We start from the raw sequence: 12,138 nt of genomic DNA on the forward strand, positions 1-12,138 counted from the left end.
ATATAGATAACTTAAATATCTGAAAAGTTTAACAGCATGCCTTATATATAAAAATAAATAATCCGGAGTGAACATGCCAAAAATAAATAGTCGCTCAAATCGACAATCCCAAAGTGCAATAATAAGTAATGTATAAACTAGTTCTACTGCGGTCTAAGAGTTCAAAAAATAGAAACTAGTTTAATAACATAAAAACCTCCGAGGAATCAAAAGAATCGGAGTGGACCAGCTTTCAAATCATAAACCTGGAAAATTTGGAAAAACAACGGGGTCAGATATACTGAGATGAGTTCGCAATACTATTTACATTTATTAAGTTTAAAACCCTTAAATCAAAACATTTTTATACTAATATAATATGATTATGGAAAAACAGTATTGAAATGATCCCAGCGTAAGTATGTCATAGCATACCGATAAACCCAGAGTGGACGGGAACAAATCCTCGTCAAATAAATATACCAGCGTGAGCAAGACTTTAGTCTGCCGTTTCCCAGAGTACTTACCGGTGCACACAGTCTCGATACAAGCCTATCGAGTAGCTCGTTTCAATCCAGTTCCATAATCCGTAAAAACAGTTCGCAAACATTTATAATATTAAAATAAATTGCGGTACTTAATAAAGCGGTAAATAGCACTACAAACTCACTGCTTGCTTATCCACGTGATCTTGGCAAACAGCTAACCCTGCGTAGACTCCGAAGCACGAGCAGTCGACGGGTCTATAATAATAAATAGGTTAAAATCCGTTGACCCCTAACTCTAAGATCACTAGACACCACGTAGGACTAGCACAATTAAATAACCAGATAAATCACAGAGAAACACAATTCTCAAATAAAATGTAATGCCGTAAATAATTCAAGACTATTGAGTTCGTACTTAAATACAATCCAAAAATATTATTAAAATAATATTTAATTGATAAATAAAATCAATTCCTCAAATAGTGGGTTAGCCGAGTTTTTCAAAACTACCAAGCTAAACCCACATGTCGGTGACACGAGTCTAAACCGACCCAACTGATATTCCAGAGTTTATAAACCACAGTTTATAATTTAATATTTAATAAAATATTAATCGACATTAAAATAGAACTCAATAGCTTGAAACCCAAGTAACTAATTATTACCGGCAAAAGTCTCAAATAATTACATAGCAAAATAAAGCAAAAATATAACTTTAATTCCAAAGGTATTCTAAGCCAAAAATATCAATTTAAAAATTAAATAATAATTAATAATAATTATTAATTTAATTTTTTAAATATTCAAATATTATTTTTATGCCCAAAAATATAATATAATAAATTTGACAAACTTTTAAATAAAATAAAATCCCCAATACTTATTTAATATAGTCAATATAAAATTTTATATAAAATCTATAATAAAATTAATATTAATTAAATTTAAAATATTAATGCCCAAAGTAATTTCAAATTATTATTAAATTGCCAAAATAAAAGTCGGAACTAATTCCGTAGATCAAAGTCAAATCAAATTATGAAAGCAGCAAATAATAACTTAAGGAATCAATGTTTTGAAAACAAAATAACCTAAGGACTACTATTGCCTAATAACCATCATCTTCATTATTTGAAACAAACCAAAACATATGTTACAGAGCTTTAACCCGCCAACCCTTTTATCACCAAACTCACTTAATCAAACCCAACAATTCCTTAATTATTACCTTAAACACTATTTAATTAATCCACACCTTAAATACCAACACAGTTAACACGATAATGACAATCAAAACTAATTAACAACTTCAAACTATAACCGCAATTAGTCAATCTGAGAACGACGAACAAGAATTGAAATTTACGAAACCGAACTAACTGAAAGCTTACGAAACTAACAAGCCAAGAGATTATACTTAAAAGGGCACCAAAATCATAAACTACAAATTGGTAAAATCGGCAAAATTCAATATTAAAAGTTCACAGTTTATACGCATCCAAAACGGTGAAACGGCATCGATTGTTACGGGTTTGTTTACGTACCGTTTGACGAACGAAAGGTGTAGAAACGTAGATGCGTGAGTCTACTTTCACGGGAAACAAACGGAATTGATTTCGACCTCCGAACGGCTGCCAAACGAATCAAATTTCAGAAGGGTCGAATTAAACTTAAAACAGAATTTTCCAGAAAACGGTAAAACGGCGGCGATTGGTACGGGTTCGTTTACGTACCGTTTGACGAAACAAAAATTGGGATTTGTAGATACGTGAGTCTTCTATCACTGGAAGGAAGCGAAACCTATTTTGGTTCAGAAACGAGATAGAAATCAGTGATGAACGGAGATGTCGTTTTTGAACAAAATCTGAGATTGAAATAAAAACTTACCAATGATTTTCACTTAACTTTGGTTGATGATTTCGGAAAGGATTCTCAGCGAAATTGAATGAGGAAAGCGGCTAGGGCTAGACTGATGTGTGGTGAAGATATTTGGTTTAGAAAGCGTTTTTAAAACGCGGATAGATCGAGAGAAATCAGGGGGCAAAACTGCCCCCCTGAAATTCCGCAGCAGGTCTCGTACGAGACCTGCACATCCCGTACGAGACCAGGTCTCGGTTCAACGAGACCTGGTCCAACCGACACCTGGTCCAACCGATTCTGGTTGGACCGAACCCGACCCGGAACTTTTTTTTTTTTTTTTTTTTTTTAAATATAAAAAAATATATTTTCGAAACCCGGATTTTAATTAACTTTTTTTTTTTTTTTTTTTCTAACCCGGACTTAAAATTAAACCATTTCCGAATCGACTGATAAAATAAATTTAATTACGTCGACAACTAAATTGTTACCGGAACTCGTAACTTAAACTTCAAAATTTTACGGGATATTACATTCTCCCCAACTTATTAAAAATTCGTCCTCGAATTTAATCACAATTAACCCATAACACTTAAAATAACACAACACAAGTAAAACTCACAAAAATTTCACATAGCAAATAATTTTCGTACCTCAAGGAAAAAGAAAAGGATAGCGACTCCGCATATCCGACTCGGTCTCCCAAGTGCACTCCTCAACAGAATGGTTCCGCCAAAGAACCTTGACCATCGGAATCTCCTTACTCCGTAACTTACGAACCTGCGTATCAACAATCTCTACAGGCTGCTCCTCGTAAGATAGCTCATGGTCAATCTCAACACTCTGGGGTACTATCACGTGAGAAGGATCAGAAATACACTTCCTCAACATGGAAATGTGAAACACTGGGTGAACCAACAACATATCTGGTGGCAACGCTAACTTATACGCCACTGCTCCAATACGCTCAATGATCTCATACGGACCAACATATCTCGGTGCTAACTTCCCCTTAACACCAAAACGCACAACGCCCTTCATAGGCGAAACTCGAAGAAACACGAAATCTCCAACCCGAAACTCCATGTCTTTCCTCTTCGGATCAGCATAACTCTTATGCCGACTAAACGCTGTCTCCAACCTCCGCTTGATCAATGGTACCTTCTCTGAGGTAATCTGGATAATCTCTGCTCCCGAGAGCTTGCGCTCGCCAACCTCCTCCCAACAGATAGGAGATCGACACTTGCGCCCGTACAAGGCCTCATAAGGTGCCATCTCGATACTAGCGTGGTAACTGTTGTTGTAGGAAAACTCAATCAAAGACAAATGAGTATCCCAGCTACCCTGGAAATCCAAAACACACATCCTGAGCATGTCCTCCAAAGTCTGAATAGTCCTCTCAGACTGACCGTCAGTCTGAGGATGAAAAGCAGTACTGAAATCCAATCTCGTACCCAAAGATTCCTGCATCGCCTTCCAAAACCGAGAGGTGAAAACTGAACCTCTGTCCGAAACTATCGACACTGGTACACCATGGAGACTCACAATCCGATCGATGTACAACTGTGCCAACTTCGAAGCCTGATAAGTAACCTTGATCGGTAAGAAGTGAGCTGACTTGGTCAAACGGTCAACTATCACCCAAATCGAATCATACCCCTGTCGGGTACGTGGCAAACCAACCACAAAATCCATAGCTATTCGCTCCCATTTCCACTCTGGAATAGGTAGCGGTTGCAGATATCCAAACGGTCTCTGATGCTCTAACTTTACCTGCTGGCAAGTCAAACACTTAGACACAAACTCTGCAACATCCTTTTTCATTCCGCTCCACCAGTACGTACCCTTGAGATCATGGTACATCTTGGTAGAACCCGGATGAACACTGTAAGCTGACTTGTGCACTTCCTCCAGAATCTGGTCTCTCAAACCATCTGAATCCGGAACACACAGCCGAGAACCGTACCTGAGAACTCCATCCGCCAGAACAAACTCAGAATTTCCATCTAGATGGATCCCCTCCATAATTCGTTTCAATTGTGGATCCTCAGCTTGTGAAGCTTTGATCCTATCAATCAAAACCGGTTGCACCTGCAACTGTGCCAACAAACAACCTCTCTGCGAAACCTGAAATCCGTATCCCGAAGCTAACAGACTATGCCACTCACGAACCATGGGTCTCCGCCCAACCTCAGAAATATGGGCCAAACTGCCCGAAGATTTGCGACTCAACGCATCGGCTACCACATTAGCCTTACCCGGATGGTACTGAATAGTACAATCATAGTCTTTCAGTAACTCCAACCATCTCCGCTGTCTCAGATTCAGCTCACGCTGATCAAAAATGTACTTCAGACTCTTATGATCAGTGAAGATCTCGCAAGTCGCACCGTACAAATAGTGCCTCCAGATCTTGAGAGCAAAGACCACAGCTGCTAACTCCAGATCATGAGTAGGATAATTCACCTCATGCTTCTTCAGCTGGCGAGAAGCATAGGCAATCACCTTACCATGTTGCATAAGAACGCAACCCAAACCGATACGTGAAGCATCACAATAGACAGTGAACCCCTCAATGCCAGATGGCAAAGCTAACACAGGAGCTGTAGTCAGAATCTCTTTGAGCTTCTCAAAGCTCGCCTCGCACTTGTCAGTCCACTCAAACTTAACACCTTTCTGTGTCAGTTTAGTCATCGGTGCAGATATTCTGGAGAAATCCTGCACGAACCGACGATAATAGCCAGCTAACCCCAGAAAACTTCTGATCTCGGTAACTGACCTCGGCCTCTGCCAATCCATAACTGCCTCAATCTTCGTCGGATCAACCTTGATCCCATCCTTCGACACCACGTGTCCTAAGAAGGTAACTTGATCCAGCCAAAATTCGCACTTCGAGAACTTAGCATACAGCTGATGCTCACGCAAAGTCTGCAGTATCGTTCTCAAGTGGAAAGCATGCTCCTCCTCACTCCGGGAGTAAATCAGTATGTCATCAATAAACACAATGACGAACTGATCCAGAAACGGCTTGAATACCCGGTTCATCATATCCATAAACGCTGCTGGTGCGTTAGTCAACCCAAAGGACATGACCAGAAACTCGAAATGCCCATACCGCGTTCTGAAAGCAGTCTTAGGCACATCGACGTCTCGAATCCGAAGTTGATGATACCCGGATCTCAAATCAATCTTCGAAAAGCACTTAGCACCCTCCAACTGGTCGAACAAATCATCAATACGAGGAAGAGGATACCGGTTCTTGATAGTAACCTTGTTCAGCTGTCTGTAGTCAATACACAGCCGAAATGACCCATCCTTCTTCTTGACAAACAACACCGGAGCACCCCACGGAGAAGTACTCGGTCTGATAAAACCACTATCAAGCAATTCCTGTAACTGTTCCTTCAACTCTTTAAGCTCCGCAGGAGCCATCCGATACGGCGGTATCGAAATAGGAGCTGTGCCAGGAGCAACATCAATACAGAACTCGATGTCACGATCGGGTGGTAATCCAGGCAACTCCTCTGGAAATACATCAGTGAATTCATTCACTATCGGAACACTATGCACATCACCACTGTCACCCTCTAAGTCACGAACAACTGCTAAAAAGGCCTGGCAACCCTTGCCCATCATACGCTTGGCCTTGATCGCCGAAATTAGATTCTTAGGCGCTTCTGTCTTTTCCCCTTGGAAGGAAAAAGGCATATCACCCGGAATCCCAAACAATACCGACTTCCCTCGACAGTCGATAGATGCAAAATGGCGTGAAAGCCAATCCATCCCCAAGATGACATCAAAAGTCAATACATCAAGCATAATCAAGTCAGCACTAAGCTCTCTACCATGTATAACCACAGAACAAGAAGGATAGACCACATCCACCACAACACAGTCAGACAAAGGCGTAGATACAGATAAAGGCTCTAACAACCTAGATGGTGTCACACCCAATTTAGCAGCAAAACTCGATGAAACAAAAGAGTGTGTTGCACCCGCATCAAATAAGACCAAAGCATCTACAAATGAAATGGGAATAGTACCTTGCACCACGGCGTTTGATGCACGAGCATCCTGAGGAGTCAGAGCAAATACTCTGGCCTGACCCTGTCCCTGCTGCGGTGCCTGAGAAGAACTGTAACTACCCGAGCCTCTACCACCGTTCCCACGGCCACCAAAACCACGCCCTCCTGAACCACGGCCCCGCTGGCCACCAAACGAAGCGGCAGGTTGAGAATACCCTGCCGAAGGAGTGAAAACGGGCCTCTGCTGCTGAAAGAACGGCTGAGCAACACTAGCCGATGACATCTGCTGCCCAGACGACGGACACTCCCTAGCAAAGTGACCCTGCTGGCCACAAGCATAGCAACTACCTGGTGCAACTGTGCACTGTCCCGAATGTCTGCGCCTGCAGTTCTGACAAAACGGAACGCTAGATGTACCACTGTAACCGCGACCAGACCCACGGCTATTCCCACTGTAACCCGAACTGTGAGAATACGGCTGATACCCTTTCCGAACACCCCCTTTCTGACTCTTGTACTGGGAAGGCTTGTTCTGATAGCTGCTGCTACCACCCTGTTGCCCACTACTCTGAAAACCACCGCTCGCCTTCTTCGTCTCAGTCATTTTCCCAAAGTGCAGTAAATTTGCCTCCATCCGACGGGCACTGTCCACTACCGCAGAAAATTCCTTGGTCGTCTCAGTCAGAAGACTAATAAAGTCAGCACCCAGACCCTTCACGTATCTATCGTTCACCCTTTGTTGTTCAGTCTGCAGATCTGGGGCAAAGCGACTAAGTCTCACGAACTCAGTAGTGTACTCGTGTACCGATCTGTCATCTCTCTTCAGAACCAGCAGTCTGTCTCTGAAACCCTCTGTCACTGAAAATGGCAAGAAGAAAGCTCTGAATTTTGCCACAAACTGAGCCCAGGAGATGGTAGCCATGTCAGCATGAACAGAGCTACGAAACCAGTCCCCAGCTGAACCCTTCATTGACATCTCTACCAGAACGACGGTCTGACGCTCTGTAGCCTGTAGTCGCCGAGCATTCTGCTCAACCTCCTCGAGAAAATCCAGCGCGTCTCCGGAACCGTCAAACTCCGTTGGCTTCAGCCTCATGTAAGCCAATACCAGATCCCTGTCAGTGGTTCCAACACCACCAACTGCTACACCACCAGCCTGTGGTGCCTGTTGCTGCACGATCTGCCCCAGCATAGCATACTGATTCTGCATGGCGATCTGTCCCGCCTGCAGTTGCACTTGATTATTCTGGAGTGCAGTGATCCCAGCCAAAAACGTCGTGAAGTCAAATGGATCGATAGGAGCTTGTGGTACACCTGGTGCCTGAACGCCTGCACCACCACGTCCCCTACCTCTACCTCCAGCAGCCTGACCTCTGCCACCCCGACCTCTGCCAGCTCGGCCTCTACCGGCCGGAACTCCACCTGCACGTCCTCTGCCAACTTGAACCTCTGGTTCATGTTGGTCGACCTCAATTGACATAGCGTCATCAGCTTCAGCCTCAGCTGCAGCACGCCTACGAATATTCATTCCTAAGAATGAAACAAACAATTCTTAAATAATGCCCACTTGGCAACACCCAGAGTATAATTTAACAGCTCAAAAATTAACAATTTATCCAGAGTAATAACACAAACATTCCAGAGTAAAGCAAAAATTTCGCAAAGTAAAGCATTAGTAATACATAAGACCGACTCAAACATCCCTAAAGGTGAAGGTAGAAAGTTTTGAAAACAAAAGATGACGTTTCAAAAGACAAAACTTGAATCCTAATTCCGCAGTAGATCCTATGACACAACTATAACACTTAACATGCCTTAAAGCGATAAACACGTAACATGCAAAAATTTGGCCTTAGTTCGAAACTAAAGCTCTGATACCAACTTTGTCACGACCCAATTTCGTGGATCGTGACCGGCGCTAGGGTATGGGTATGGTCGTACCAAAACCCGTAGCAAGCCTTGCGGAAAAACAATAAACAATATAGATAACTTAAATATCTGAAAAGTTTAACAGCATGCCTTATATATAAAAATAAATAATCCGGAGTGAACATGCCAAAAATAAATAGTCGCTCAAATCGACAATCCCAAAGTGCAATAATAAGTAATGTATAAACTAGTTCTACTGCGGTCTAAGAGTTCAAAAAATAGAAACTAGTTTAATAACATAAAAACCTCCGAGGAATCAAAAGAATCGGAGTGGACCAGCTTTCAAATCATAAACCTGGAAAATTTGGGAAAACAACGGGGTCAGATATACTGAGATGAGTTCGCAATACTATTTACATTTATTAAGTTTAAAACCCTTAAATCAAAACATTTTTATACTAATATAATATGATTATGGAAAAACAGTATTGAAATGATCCCAGCGTAAGTATGTCATAGCATACCGATAAACCCAGAGTGGACGGGAACAAATCCTCGTCAAATAAATATACCAGCGTGAGCAAGACTTTAGTCTGCCGTTTCCCAGAGTACTTACCGGTGCACACAGTCTCGATACAAGCCTATCGAGTAGCTCGTTTCAATCCAGTTCCATAATCCGTAAAAACAGTTCGCAAACATTTATAATATTAAAATAAATTGCGGTACTTAATAAAGCGGTAAATAGCACTACAAACTCACTGCTTGCTTATCCACGTGATCTTGGCAAACAGCTAACCCTGCGTAGACTCCGAAGCACGAGCAGTCGACGGGTCTATAATAATAAATAGGTTAAAATCCGTTGACCCCTAACTCTAAGATCACTAGACACCACGTAGGACTAGCACAATTAAATAACCAGATAAATCACAGAGAAACACAATTCTCAAATAAAATGTAATGCCGTAAATAATTCAAGACTATTGAGTTCGTACTTAAATACAATCCAAAAATATTATTAAAATAATATTTAATTGATAAATAAAATCAATTCCTCAAATAGTGGGTTAGCCGAGTTTTTCAAAACTACCAAGCTAAACCCACATGTCGGTGACACGAGTCTAAACCGACCCAACTGATATTCCAGAGTTTATAAACCACAGTTTATAATTTAATATTTAATAAAATATTAATCGACATTAAAATAGAACTCAATAGCTTGAAACCCAAGTAACTAATTATTACCGGCAAAAGTCTCAAATAATTACATAGCAAAATAAAGCAAAAATATAACTTTAATTCCAAAGGTATTCTAAGCCAAAAATATCAATTTAAAAATTAAATAATAATTAATAATAATTATTAATTTAATTTTTTAAATATTCAAATATTATTTTTATGCCCAAAAATATAATATAATAAATTTGACAAACTTTTAAATAAAATAAAATCCCCAATACTTATTTAATATAGTCAATATAAAATTTTATATAAAATCTATAATAAAATTAATATTAATTAAATTTAAAATATTAATGCCCAAAGTAATTTCAAATTATTATTAAATTGCCAAAATAAAAGTCGGAACTAATTCCGTAGATCAAAGTCAAATCAAATTATGAAAGCAGCAAATAATAACTTAAGGAATCAATGTTTTGAAAACAAAATAACCTAAGGACTACTATTGCCTAATAACCATCATCTTCATTATTTGAAACAAACCAAAACATATGTTACAGAGCTTTAACCCGCCAACCCTTTTATCACCAAACTCACTTAATCAAACCCAACAATTCCTTAATTATTACCTTAAACACTATTTAATTAATCCACACCTTAAATACCAACACAGTTAACACGATAATGACAATCAAAACTAATTAACAACTTCAAACTATAACCGCAATTAGTCAATCTGAGAACGACGAACAAGAATTGAAATTTACGAAACCGAACTAACTGAAAGCTTACGAAACTAACAAGCCAAGAGATTATACTTAAAAGGGCACCAAAATCATAAACTACAAATTGGTAAAATCGGCAGAATTCAATATTAAAAGTTCACAGTTTATACGCATCCAAAACGGTGAAACGGCATCGATTGTTACGGGTTTGTTTACGTACCGTTTGACGAACGAAAGGTGTAGAAACGTAGATGCGTGAGTCTACTTTCACGGGAAACAAACGGAATTGATTTCGACCTCCGAACGGCTGCCAAACGAATCAAATTTCAGAAGGGTCGAATTAAACTTAAAACAGAATTTTCCAGAAAACAGTAAAACGGCGGCGATTGGTACGGGTTCGTTTACGTACCGTTTGACGAAACAAAAATTGGGATTTGTAGATACGTGAGTCTTCTATCACTGGAAGGAAGCGAAACCTATTTTGGTTCAGAAACGAGATAGAAATCAGTGATGAACGGAGATGTCGTTTTTGAACAAAATCTGAGATTGAAATAAAAACTTACCAATGATTTTCACTTAACTTTGGTTGATGATTTCGGAAAGGATTCTCAGCGAAATTGAATGAGGAAAGCGGCTAGGGCTAGACTGATGTGTGGTGAAGATATTTGGTTTAGAAAGCGTTTTTAAAACGCGGATAGATCGAGAGAAATCAGGGGGCAAAACTGCCCCCCTGAAATTCCGCAGCAGGTCTCGTACGAGACCTGCACATCCCGTACGAGACCAGGTCTCGGTTCAACGAGACCTGGTCCAACCGACACCTGGTCCAACCGATTCTGGTTGGACCGAACCCGACCCAGAACTTTTTTTTTTTTTTTTTAAATATAAAAAAATATATTTTCGAAACCCGGATTTTAATTAACTTTTTTTTTTTTTTTTTTTCTAACCCGGACTTAAAATTAAACCATTTCCGAATCGACTGATAAAATAAATTTAATTACGTCGACAACTAAATTGTTACCGGAACTCGTAACTTAAACTTCAAAATTTTACGGGATATTACAACTATTAACTAATTAAAGATATTATTCATTATTCCTAATGTCAACTAATGACAAAATTATATTATTTCTACCTCTAAATTTATTCTATAATATATTATTTTATTCTCGATTGATTTAAAAATACAAAATCTCAAAATTGATCAAAATAGCCAAAAATAAATTATTTAACTTTAGTTCACAAGTTCGAAAACTCCATTGACCCTTTACTCTAAAACAATTTCAACTTAATTTTAGTATAAAATAGAACCAATATAAAAAATTCAACCAAAATGGATGGTTCAATTTGAAGTATTTCGTATTCAAAATAATTGAATCAAATAAAAGAAATTTACATTCATTTCAATTAAAAATTAAATTTGGTTCAGTTTAAATTTAAAACGCATCTCTTTTTTGTAGTTTGATCATTTTGTAGTGAATATAGATGAGTTTATTTTTAAATTACATTTTGTTATTTGTAATTTTTGTAAAATATCAAAATGGAAATGTTAAAAGTTCATATAAAATCTCTTAAGAAACTAATTGATGTAACATCAATTTTAAGTATGGGTGTGTTATGTAATAATCAATAATACTTTTTTGAGAATTAGTGCATTCAAGGGAAAGAAGAAAATGGGCCAAAACTGGACCACATGTCACCAAGTCCATGTCATTGTGGATAAAATGCTTTGAATAAAGAAGTATTGTAGTCTCCATAGGCAGACATGTTAAATCATGATTGGATATAGGCTAGAGTAAAACTAAGGTGTATACACTCTTCATGATTGAATAAAGAAGTTTTTTTGTTTCCTCTCAAAAAAAAAAATTCACATACTAATTTTTGTTTGTCAAATTTCTTATGTTTACTCTATTGGGTTATTCTAAATTTTTAAATAACATAAAAAGAAAAGTTTACCAAGAGTTATCTTCTCAAATGAAAAAAATTTCAAGTCATCACACAATCAGAAAGAGGAACTGAATC

At 38.8% G+C, this 12,138-nt stretch overlaps 2 long non-coding RNA genes across 3 annotated transcripts; both read right to left on the reverse strand.

Annotated features, from left to right (window-relative positions):
• Positions 1-226: 226 nt before the first annotated feature.
• LOC126667280 (uncharacterized) lies at positions 227-2,647 on the reverse strand. 2 transcript variants are annotated; one of them, XR_008790087.1, is made up of 5 exons: positions 2,355-2,647; positions 2,201-2,267; positions 2,012-2,098; positions 650-722; positions 227-245 (listed from the first exon to the last, which is right to left on the reverse strand). It is a non-coding gene; the product is annotated as an uncharacterized LOC126667280 (long non-coding RNA). The 2 variants fall into 2 exon arrangements; XR_007638136.2 differs by lacking the exon at positions 227-245 and having other exon boundaries at positions 252-722.
• A 5,737-nt stretch (positions 2,648-8,384) lies between these two features.
• On the reverse strand, positions 8,385-10,961 carry LOC126667279 (uncharacterized). The gene is made up of 5 exons (XR_007638135.2): positions 10,683-10,961; positions 10,529-10,595; positions 10,340-10,426; positions 8,978-9,050; positions 8,385-8,573 (listed from the first exon to the last, which is right to left on the reverse strand). It is a non-coding gene; the product is annotated as an uncharacterized LOC126667279 (long non-coding RNA).
• Positions 10,962-12,138: the final 1,177 nt, after the last annotated feature.

The sequence above is a fragment of the Mercurialis annua genome, linkage group LG2 (assembly GCF_937616625.2).
Source record: "Mercurialis annua linkage group LG2, ddMerAnnu1.2, whole genome shotgun sequence".
NCBI lineage: Eukaryota > Viridiplantae > Streptophyta > Magnoliopsida > Malpighiales > Euphorbiaceae > Mercurialis > Mercurialis annua.